The sequence below is a fragment of the Capsicum annuum genome, unplaced genomic scaffold (assembly GCF_002878395.1).
Source record: "Capsicum annuum cultivar UCD-10X-F1 unplaced genomic scaffold, UCD10Xv1.1 ctg2872, whole genome shotgun sequence".
NCBI lineage: Eukaryota > Viridiplantae > Streptophyta > Magnoliopsida > Solanales > Solanaceae > Capsicum > Capsicum annuum.
In genome coordinates, this window is record NW_025835166.1 from 1 (window position 1) to 12,132 (window position 12,132).

General features: G+C 33.3%; 1 long non-coding RNA gene across 2 annotated transcripts; it reads right to left on the minus strand.

Moving 5' to 3' along the window:
* Positions 1-279: 279 nt before the first annotated feature.
* LOC107863839 lies at positions 280-3,746 on the minus strand. Of its 2 annotated transcripts, none has more exons than XR_007049486.1 (5): positions 3,533-3,746; positions 3,238-3,315; positions 1,112-1,247; positions 883-987; positions 280-666 (listed from the first exon to the last, which is right to left on the minus strand). It is a non-coding gene; the product is annotated as an uncharacterized LOC107863839 (long non-coding RNA). The 2 variants fall into 2 exon arrangements; XR_001672459.2 differs by having other exon boundaries at positions 883-1,025.
* Positions 3,747-12,132: the final 8,386 nt, after the last annotated feature.

Genomic DNA, 12,132 nt, shown 5'->3' on the forward strand with positions numbered 1-12,132 from the left:
AAGTTCTTTTTGCTTATAAACATGTGCTTAAAAGCACTTCTTTTATTTCATCGAGACACTACAAAAGTGCTCAAAACCCACAAATCCAAAGTCCAAACAGGTTGTTACTACAAAGTGATTGAGAAATTGAAAACTCTGAAAACAAAAACATACATAGAGTCTTAACATATGAGGGCCCTATCAAGTGTGCAATAGAGGATCCTGCAGACTTATAAAAGTAAACAGATTCTGACATTTTTTCATATGGATGTTGCTTAATATGATTCTGACCATTCTAGCTACGGAAGAGGTTGTGATGATCATTAATCTCATTGTGAATTTAAACTTACAATATTTACCTTCATCCCTCGTAGTGTTCCCTGATAGACTCATGCCAGTCAATATTTACTTACAATATTTACTCTCAGGTTTATATGTAGAGTCATGGAAGCTTTAAAATGTTTTTCTAAAACTACTGGACTATTTGCTAACTAGAAGAAGACTGACATGTTTATTACTATTGTTTCTGAGAGAATACGTGTTGCGTTATTGGGTAATACTGGAATCAACCTGGGTACATTGCCTATCAGGTATCTTGGATTGCCTTATATATTACTCTATTTCTCCTTTAAGGAAGCAATATTTCTATTTATTTGATGTACTTGTGTCAGCGAGAGGACATCCTATCTGCAGAAAGAAGAAACTTACTCATGTTACATTCATAGATGATCTTATCATCCTTCGAAGTAGTACTTACTAATGAATAGCCAAATATAGATGTATAATAAATTTGGAGAAAAAACATGAAACTTTTCATGAAAATTTTTCTAAACACAAACGTTCAAATACATGGGTAACACACAAGGTAAGTAGCGAACCAGATAAAATGGAAGAAGACCTTACCCCACCAAGCAGTATGTTTGATGCTTTGAAGTCTTTGTGTACAACTTTCTTTTCCGAAGTACGTAAAAAAGTCAAGCCCTGTGTTGTTCCTATGGCAATTTTGACCTGCAAGTCCCAAGAAAGTGGTTCAACAGTGGCACTCTCTACAAAGCAGACACATTAGAGGTTAAATGCACCATATAATTAATCGAGCTTTGGTTTTATTGAATTTATAACCCCAACTTCTTACTTCTAAAAAGATGGTTTTCCATGCTCCCCTTTGGCATAAATTCATACACGAGTAACAGTTCCTTTTCCTCCGAACAATATCATAGTAGTTTAACAAGGCTAGGATGCAAAAGTCTTCCTGAAAAGTTCACTTCTGACTGCACTTTAAGCAATACAGATTATAAACATTATAGATCAAAATAACTAGCAATAGAAAGTCTAAATGGAAAAAAGATGGAAAATATTCCCACTGCAAATATGATACATAACTAACTATACATACTAAAATTTGGAGATGGCCTCCGCAAGAACACATTGACAAAGCGAACTTGATCTAAATTGGAATTTATCTCCATAACTCCATCCAATTGGATTGGAAACAGTCTATGTACCTCCCAAAGTAGGGGAAAAGTCTACGTACACACTATCCTCCTCAGACCTCGCTTGAGGGATTGCACTGAATATGTTGTTATTGTTGTAACTCCATTCAATTGGAATCAATTTTGTAAAGAAGATCGTTTTTTGTTCCTGAAACTGATTTGAGGCAAAGAGCTTGTATTTTTTCACATTCCGCTCAATCAACTACGAATTTAAATTAGAATAAATTTTATTTCAGTTCTCTAAGATTGACATGAGTTAGAGGAGGTTTCTCATATACTTTGGCAGAAAATTCCTATACTCTTCCTTCCTCTTCACATACTGCCAACAGTCAACAACCTAAAGATCTCTAAATAATATTAGCACACCAAGAACCTAAATAGGTCTTACAAACTCCAACTTTTTCACAAGTCTAAATTTTTAAAAAGCCCTAAGAAACAAGAAAATTGAACGTATAGGAAGCTAACTGAATGTATAGAAACAAGAAAATTGAACATATTAGTCAAATCATGAGCTTTGAGTTTTGAGCTCCTTCAGTACATGTTTGGACAGAACCCCGCAGAATAAATCAAACTGGGATGAACTTGCAATTCAAATGAGGCTTGCTCATTTGCTGTTCTCAGCATCTAAGATCCTTAATATCTTATCCAGCAAATTACACCAATAGTAGCTGAAAGATGCAAAAAACATTTGCTGGAAAATGTTCTCGCATTATTGATAATTGGGCCTGTCTGATCAAATCAATTAAAGACAAGAAACTCTCTGTCCCATGTGCAAAAGATCGCTTTTTTCATATTTTTTGCTGCTACGACACTGCACATGAAAAACAGGATTTGGTGCCAACTCATAATCCAAGTGAATGTGTGCATCAACATATATTGTAAATTTCTAGATGCAGGTAGAGTCTTCTTGCAGTGAAGCTCCAAATATTTTTCCAGTAGAAACAACCAGTGTTGGGTCTTTAACCGTAAAGGCTTGAAGTAGAATTTGTTTTTCAAGAAGTCAATAGGCGCTTCTGCAAAAAGATGACTAGAAACACTAACTTGGACGTGGTAAGTTCCCTTCATTCAAGTTGCGATGGAGTGTGAGATAGTAGACGTAAAGGGAAGCTTTGTCTTTCGCTATTTGATCACCCGAGTATGAATCTTCCTCACAAGTCACAAGTTCTGAGCATATTACTTAATGAGAGAAACTAGATTGTGAAACTAAGTTGTATTGTTTGTCAATTTTAGTGAGTTTAGATCATCTCTTGCAAAAAGTGAAGAGGTATTCTCTTGATTATGAAATGTTCTTTTCAACTACAATCCTAATGTGAGCAACCAAGTAATAGATCCTAGAGATATAAGAGAGGGACCTGAGAATATAAACTGGAGTGAAGACCGGTAGATGACACAAACTATCATTGAAGTCTCCAAATCAGATAACGACCTAGCCCGGGGATATGACAAAACAGGCTACTAGACAGGCTAGCAATTGTGAAACTGAGCAGCATAGAACAACTTGGTATAAAGAACAACCCCATAACCTCTCCTGTTTGTTCATCATACAAAATTTTACCTTTGGCAAATAAAACACATATCTAATTTGCTCAATTGAAATTTAACAGAAAATAGAACAACCCCAAATGGGAAAATCAGCACTAAAACAACATCAAATGCAATAAAGATTGGATCATTACACTTAGAATGAAATTGACACAAAATAAAACATATCCAAGATGGAAAAATTCTGCATAAAATTAAAATAAATTATTTATCACAAAATCATCACCTCTAGTACCAATAGCTGTAAAGCCTCTTTCGATTGTGTAAGATATGAACTAAATCAAGAACCCCACAACAGAAATGACTGCAAGAACAACAAACAAGAAACAAAAATATTGTAAGATATGAGCTAAATCAAGAACCCTACAACAGAAATGGCTACAAGAACAGCAAACAAGAAGCAAAAATAGAGTAAGATAATGAACTAAATAAGTAACCCTACAATAGAAATGGTTACAAGAATAAAAAAATACAGTAAGATTATGAACTAAATTGGGAAATGAATAAAGGAATTAACAAACCCTTCTGGTGGACGATAAGCACCGACCCCTTCTCCTCACAGCAGTAGGTATGCCTCTTCCTCGCAGGAGGCAGTCTTCAATCTTCTTCCTTTCTCTTAGATGCAACAATTGAGACTTTGAGTTGAGGAATCTAGATAATTTTTCGTAATCTGTGTTCTCTTTCAACCCTAGATATTTTTTTCCAAAAATGTTTTATTGTGCGCGTGTTTATGTTTTTTTTAGCTAAATGTTTTTTATTAGAATTGTTTTTTGACTAATGTTTTATGATTTATTTTTTTTTGGTAATTAAAAATTGGAGGGAAAAAAATATATTGGAGGGAATATCAAATTTTGTTGCAAATTTTTGAAAAGTTATAAGGCAACACTTGTAAATTGTTGTTTTAAAATAATAAAAATAGCCATATTCTAAAAGTGTGACCATATTTGTAAAAGGCGTTGCCAAATATATAATATTCAGACAACACTTATAAAGTGTAGCCTATAGTATTAAAGAGCATGCTTTACAAGCGTTGTTAAAATTATCGTGGCTTAAAGTTAAAATTTAAGGCTATATTTTACAAGCGTGTTCAAAAATATTTTAGGCAACACTTTACAAGTGTTGTCCAGATTTAGTGTGGCCTTAGGCCAAAAATGTTGTAGTGTAATAAAACATAAAGTAACAACACAAAGATTTATCTTGGTTTGGCACACCCAATGTAGTACCTACGTCTAGTCTCTTTGGGTTTCAAAATTTTCTTAGATCGTTGAAAGTTTTGCTCGAGTACAATGATAGAAAACAAGTTCTGAAGACTTATTTTGCTCTTCAGATCTTGTGATACAATTTCAGTTGATGTTACAAAGTTGACTCGATCCTACTGTTTATATAACAATTGTAAACTAACGTTACAGAGCTTTGTAAAACTAAGAATAAGACACTTTGAATTTTCTCCTTGAAGTTGCATGAAAAGTGTCTGTCTTCGATCTTCATCTTTTATAGTCTTCGGTTGCTGCTCTTCATAAGAAAACCTAAGAGATTTCTTCTCAATCAAAATTGTGAATTGATTCCTTGATTGAGGAATATAGCCATATGATATATCCATATCAGATATGTCCATATGTGGCTTTGGATCACGTCCGTATTAGATATGTCCGTGATCTATTTTTTGATTTTGTAGAGATTGATTTCTTTCAGAATGTGCGTGTGATTTTCTTCCTGATTGATGTGGTCTGTCTTGATTTTGGGATTGTGATCCTTCTTCTATTTCCATGATATTTCTTGATCTGCTTGCCATATTCTTTAATTGTTTTTCAGTTCCATTTGTCATTTTGTGATCTTCCGTATCTTTCAATATTCTGAGATGATTTGAGCTGAGATTCTCTTTCCATTTGTTCTTGTTGTGATTGATTTTCCTTAGATACGTGAATGTCCTTCCATTCTTGATGTCCTTCTATTTTTGGAGCCGACTTCCTTTATCTTTCCATTATTAGCAGCTGCAAAGATACACTTGTTAGTTTGTCCTTATTAAAACATAAACTTAGGAGACTAACCCTTATTTTTTCTTGTTGCATGTGACACGAACCACTCGAGTTCACACGGACTCCATTCTCTGCATTTCTCAATAGGCCAAAGAGGCCTATATCATCTTCGAGTCAAGCCCCAATCGATGTCCAAAACGGACTAATATAACAAGAAACAAGGCTGATATATCCAAATGATATACGAGCTAAATGCTAATATACAGGTTGCAAAAATGAAAAATGGATCAAGAAATCCTAAGATGCTGACATTAAGGTTCATATTAGACTGATATACATTCAGTATACATCAAATAGATTGTAAAAATGGTGAAAAAGGAGCTGATATACAGCTGGTATGCACAGCTGAAAAGGGTCCATTTAAATAGGCCCAAAAGCTAGACAGATTTGAAAGTGGGCTAGAAAGGGGCCCAAATCTCATCGTTTTCCTTTATTTGCTTGTATTTACTTGATTATTTGTTTGTAATTTAATTTAATTTAGATAAAACCTCGAGGGATCAGTTTATATTAAAATTATTTATTTTATACTGGTTATTTAATATATTATTTTTAATTTCTCTATTTTAGACAAGCATAAGCTCATAATTACTTAGATTCTTTCATAGTTGTTATTGACTCAAAATTCATATTTAAGAAGTTAGGTTAATTATTTAGTCAAGTGTCTCGGATCCGTGATTCAGGGTAACGGTGAGATTGACGAGGATGTCTCGCACCGTATTGGGGTGGGATGGATGAAGTGGAAGCTCGCTTCGGGGGTGTTGTGTGATAAGAAGGTGCCGCCCAAGCTTAAAGGCAAATTCTACAGGGTGGCAGTCCGTCCGACCATGTTGTATGGAGCGGAGTGTTGGCCAGTTAAGAACTTCCACATTCAAAAAATGAAGGTGACGGAAATGCGGATGTTGCGTTGGATGTGTGGGCTGACTAGGGGGGATAGAGTTCGGAATGAGGCTATTAGGGAGAAGGTTGTTGTGACTCCAGTGGAGAATAAGATGCGGAAAGTTCGATTGAGATGGTTTGGACACGTGATGAGGAGGGGCATGGATGCCTCGGTTCGTAGGTGTGAGAGGCTAGCTTTGGATGGTTTTAGGCGGGGTAAGGGTAGGCCGAAGAAGTACTGGAGAGAGGTGATTAGGCGGGACATGGAGCAGTTACAGCTCACTGATGACATGAACCTAGATAGGAAGATCTGGAGGACGCGAATTAGGGAAGAAGGCTAGGGTCAATTTGGGTCGCTAGTGTAGGGAATTATTTGGTGGGGATATTATTCTTGTTATGATACCTTGTTTCATGCTTTATTATGAATTTGTTTGCTTTTCTCTGTTTTCTATTACTTGTGGGTGTCGTATTTATGTTTGCCATCTTGTTACATGCTTTACTATGTATTTGTGTAGTATTCTGTGTCTCGAGCCGGGGGTCTATCGGAAACAACCTTTCTACTTCTTTAGAGGTAGAGGTATGGACTACATACATCTTATCCTCCCCAGACCTCACTATGTGGGAATACACTGGGTTTGTTGTTGTTGTTATTGTAGGTTAATTATTTAGCCTAAAGTCTTAATCCGGATAAAATTGTTAAAGTTAGAGTTATTTCAAAACTTTGATGTTTAGTTTATTTTATTACTTAGAGTATTTTTGAATAAATTCAAGATTCTTAAAACAAGATCTTTTTCAAGTAACTTTAAAAACTTAATAATTTTTTTTTAAAATTAGTCAAATAAATTTAATCGCCCGAAAATCACATTTTGTGAATTTTTGAAAGTGCCTTACACCTTGTTTTGAATTTACTTGAACCCTTACCTAGACTCTGGTTATTTTTAAAGATTTTCTTTCAAAATCACCCTTTAAAATGGTTTCTTAATTTTTCTAAAATTAAGTGGCGACTCTAATTATTTTTCAAACAAAATCAAATATACTTCTTTTTTTTTTCTTCACCACGAAGTTATGAAAAGTTTTTGACTTTTTTGAAAACAGATTGTAATAGAATGACGACTATGCTAGGAATTTATCTAGGTTCTAACCATAAAGATTTTTTTGTGTTTGACTAATTTTTGTCTTAATTGTTACTCTTGTAATTATGTGTTTAAATTTTTGCAATTTTTAACTATTGCATTTCATAACATACTTCCACATTTTGATTTTTGGAATTTTGCGGATGTCCCGACCCCTATTGTTCAATTTCAAATCAAGTGTTGAGAATACAACGATTTATTGGTACGTTAGGCGTTCGATGACTGTTTGTACTTCCAAACCCAAATTGTCCACTTGGTAACCTGATCGAAGCCCACTCTAGATACCTAGGATAGAGCGAAACCAAAATCCATTTTAGGCATGAGCCTAGGACGACCCAATACCCGAGTAGATATTTGGCCCATTAGAAACCTACTTTACGTCTATTAACCACGAGTCATAACAGGCGATTATCCTTTATGTATTAAATTGAAGGTTATAATTCCGGATCGTACGATCCATTGTCCCTTGAGTTTGATAGTTTTATTTAGATAGTTTCTTTTAATCAGAAGAAGATCTTCATCGTAAAGATATTCATACGTTTCAAAAAGTTCAAGATCGAACGACTTCCAAGGAAGTTTAGTGTAGATTTGCTCCCCCGTATGCGACTAATATCATGTATATTTCCTTTTCCTCATTTTGCATCCCCATTTGACTTATTTATGAAGTTTGTATAATATTTTGGGGGCAATGGAACGTCTTACAAACGACATGTATATCCTTCAAATGTCAGACTTACCTTTGGCTTGAAAGGTCCCATGTGCTAGGACGCGTTAAAAATGATTTATGTGCTAAAGTGTTCTATTATTTTGCTTTATCTATATTTGTTTGATTTATGTGTTTAAATAACATACGTTTTGCTTTAAACAAGACTACTCCATTATTCTATCTCGAAGTCTTAGAGCATTGTTAGGCATATAAGACTCAAAAAAATTGAATCCTCCTAAAATGCCCGTAAAAGTCCATTGATAAAATTCCTTTTAAATCACCCAAGTTTTATTCAAAATTTAGTAGGTTATTGTCCAATTTACATTGACCATGTTGCTCTTACAAATCGGTTTTTCTCGCACCTAATTATAGTTAGAGCTATCCAGATATCCTATTAATGGAAATGTTATGTTGTCTTTAAAAGAGCTTTTCAAATAACCCTTTTAGAATGTTTGTTCGTAAACACCCGATTTCTTCAAATCACATAGTTCATTCTATGTGAAATGTTGTTTTTCCCATTAAATTCAAAATTCATAAAATGATCAAAGTCCTGATCATTCTGTTACTTTTTCAAAGTTTCATATGTTTTATCCCTTTTCGAATTTTATTTAAAAAGAAAATGATTTTGACCGTCTTAAACTATTTCAAAAAATTCAAGAAAATTTTGAAATAATTTTTAGAAATTCACAGAGTCGCCACTTGATTTTTATAGAAAAAATAAAGAAAAATTAAAAAGGTTTCAAAATAGAAATAAACCTTTAAAACAAGAGAAACTGGGTAAGGCTTCAATTAACGCCCTAAGAAGGTTTGTAAGACACTTCTGAGCGTCCGTTTAAAATGGTTACCAAAAAGAACTAACTTGACTAATTAAAAGTGACTAATTTTCACAAAGACTTGATTCTATAGAAAATACTAACATTATTTACTTAAACGTCTAAAAAACATTTATTTTTTCTAAGTAGAAACATTCTACTTGAATTAAGCTAAGTTGTAATTTTCCTTTGAATTAGGGTCGATGATTGAATTCAAGAGAAAAATGAATTTTGCTTCTGTAAAAGAAGAAGATTATAATTATTTATTATTATTATGATTATTATTATTATTAATACCATAGGAAAGTCCATTTTTGTTATAAATAACACTTTTTGGAAAAAAAATGTCAAAAGCATATTAAAAGTATCTTATTAATGATAGAAAGTTAACATTTACAAGAAAATTTAACTTCTTGAGTTTGAAGAAAATTGCTTTAATCTAATGAACTATTAGTTGCATGAACAAAACAAATGTCATTTTGAAAATAAAATACTAATCTTTAAAAGACTTGTTTTAAGGAGAAAATTGAAGGAACTAATTAATCCGTTCTAGACAATAAAATTATGTGAGAAAATTATAGGATAAGTAAGAAAATCAAGATAAAATAGAATGACGACAATTTAGGGGATTACTTAGTTTAAGTAAATAGAATTAGAGTTAATACATATAAACAATAATAAAATACAAGAAAAGGGGAACAAAGATTCAAGATTTGGGCCTTTGTTTGCCCATTAGCAAGTTGTCCAGCTTTTGGGTCCAATTTCCCTGAATTTCAGTCCACTTTTCATGTATATCAGCTGTATACTTCAGCTATTTCTTCTGCATTTTTCTGTATATATGCTGTATATCAGAGTATAAAATCCATATACTCGCTCCCAGCTTCATCATGCATTATATATAGACGTATATCAACCACCTTCCACCTGAATAAATCGTATATATACTGTATACCACGTATACCAGCAACTGTTTCTTCAAAAATAAAGGCATTTGAGCTCGTAGAAGATAAGACCTATTTGGCCCATTGAGAAATGCAGGAAATGGAGTCTGTTGGGGCTCAAGTCAACTCACATGCATCAAGAAAAATATAAGAATTAGTGTGTATCCTGGCAATATTCTAACAATAGCAAAATCTACAACCATCCACACAATGACATTTAAATTTTATAAAGGTCCATTAAGTATCATTCAATAAGAATCGACACAACACAATATAGCTTATGCTCAAAGTGGCTTACCCAGGGCTAATATATAAGAAAAGTACGATCTAATCACATGACAATACACATGACTTAAACCTACAGTAATGAAGAAAGAAAGAGAACATATTCAGCTTGATCATACCGAATATTCAACTTCCCAAAGAGGACAACGTCTAATGCTCATGTCAAGGAAACATACAATTATTCCTTTATTCATTAGCGAATTTTACGATCAGAACATAATCGAATAGTTAGAAAATATATTGTCTTTGCTTTTACATAAGCTAAAAAAATAGAAGCAAAGCTGAAACATACACTCACATACAAAGAACGTCAGCCAAGTGAAAAATATAGGAAAATATGAAGAAATATAGGTGAGGGCAAAACCAAAGAACTAATCCATGCTTAATATGAGGAAACTTTATTACAATGTTAACATAATATAAACTTTCACAATTAGGAATAAGAACATCCAAGCACACATATAATATCGAGATATACACGTATTAATCTCATCATTTTTCTTATAAGAAACTGGTAAACAAAGAAGAGAGACGTTGGTCATTAATTATTTGCCCAAAATGGTGAATCATGGACTGAGAGAGATGAAGATCATCTGTTATTTTAGCCATAAATGGTTGTACAATGAGGGAAAAAATGGTAAAAGAAGGGGACGGTTGAAGCTGTTGTTGACACGTTATTTGTTGAACGCTGTTATGTTGTTATCGGGTTGAAATTGCTGGTTTGTTGATTGTCGTCGTTTGGTCATTGTTAACGTTGATACTTTTATGGGGTTTGCTGTTAAATGTTATTTGCTCTGTTGTTATCGTTGGTGTGTAAAAAGAAAGGGGAAAGAGAGTATAGATGTGGGCCGGGTCAGGGGTGTATTGGGCCTGTTAGGGGAGGCTGGTTCAGTTTGGTTTAAGGAATTGGGGAGTTGGGCCTAGTATAGGGCAAATCTGGGTTCATAGGGTGGTGTAATTGTTGTTGGGCTTGGGCACAGAAGAGGGGCAATAAGGTTGGAATTAGGCTATTTATTAAATAGCCAAACTGTTAGGGTTTTAATCAATTTATGTTTAAATCTTAACCTAATTAAAAATTAATTGGTCAATTGCACTGCAATTATGATCAAGTTGATTTCAATTAAGGTCAAATTTAACTAATTGACTAAATTTAATCAAAAAATTGAAACAAATTAACAACTAGTTTAATCCCAAGCTTCTTGGTTCAATGAAAGTAAATAAATATTTTAAAAATAAATTACTATTAATTTTTTTAAGAACAAACTATATTTAATTCAAAATTTTACTCATTTGAATTAGTTTCGAGATAGTCCTTGATTCAAATCCCATTTTTAGTAAAATAGTTATTTCAGTAACAAAATAACACATTCTCGTATACATTAATAAGAAAATAAATAATTCATTACTTAATGACAAATTTTACCCAAATTAATATTTTTGAAATAATTTATTCGATAAAATAAATAATTTAATTTTATTTAACACCAAAGAAACTCAAAATTAAATTCAGTCGTGGAGGGTAAAAATTAGGTGTTAACATGATATTATTCATATTTTGGACTAGTATGTTTCAAGTCAAATATATGTCATTTAGTTTGTATGTTATTTTGGTCAATTATTATGATCATGAACTAACATTTTATCTTTTGAGTATTTTTTTTTCTTTTAGAGAGGCTAATTTGTGCCAATAATCAAACTTGCTCGTTTCGCAAAGACTAAAAGAAAAAGTAATCGCTGGCAGAACATCAGTATTTCATATAGTCTAAGGTCAAGAAAGCAACTACAGACTCATCAGTTCATACTTGGGTTAACAGAAAGACTCGTTCAACTATGGATCCTAGTTTGATCAGGACAAACACGTCATTCGAGTCAATTTCCACTTTGTCTGTGGCAATGGACCATAGTCCTTCAATAGTAAGAGAGATAACCCTAGAGTTCGTTGCTGGTTTGGAACAAAAAATTGCTGAACTAAAGTTTATGTTGATGCAGATCAGAACACCTTCTAGACTTCTTCAAACATGACTTTGCCTCTGGATGCTCGACCAAAAAGGCCTATGCTTTCGACATCAGAAGGAGTTGATCAGAGAGGTCACTTTATAACTTCGCAGAATGTTCATCCTTCCTAGAATACTTCTTTTGTGTATACATATGCTTCTTCAAAGGTTCAAAACATAAAACTGTTGCATCACACTTTGCTAATGTACACCTATGCTACCGCCCCGCCGATGACATAAATTTAGGATTATACCACCTAGATGCTGATCATTATGTTGAAATTGAGAATGATCCCAAGGTGTGCATTGACGAGATGGTGAATAGAAAGCTCAAGGCT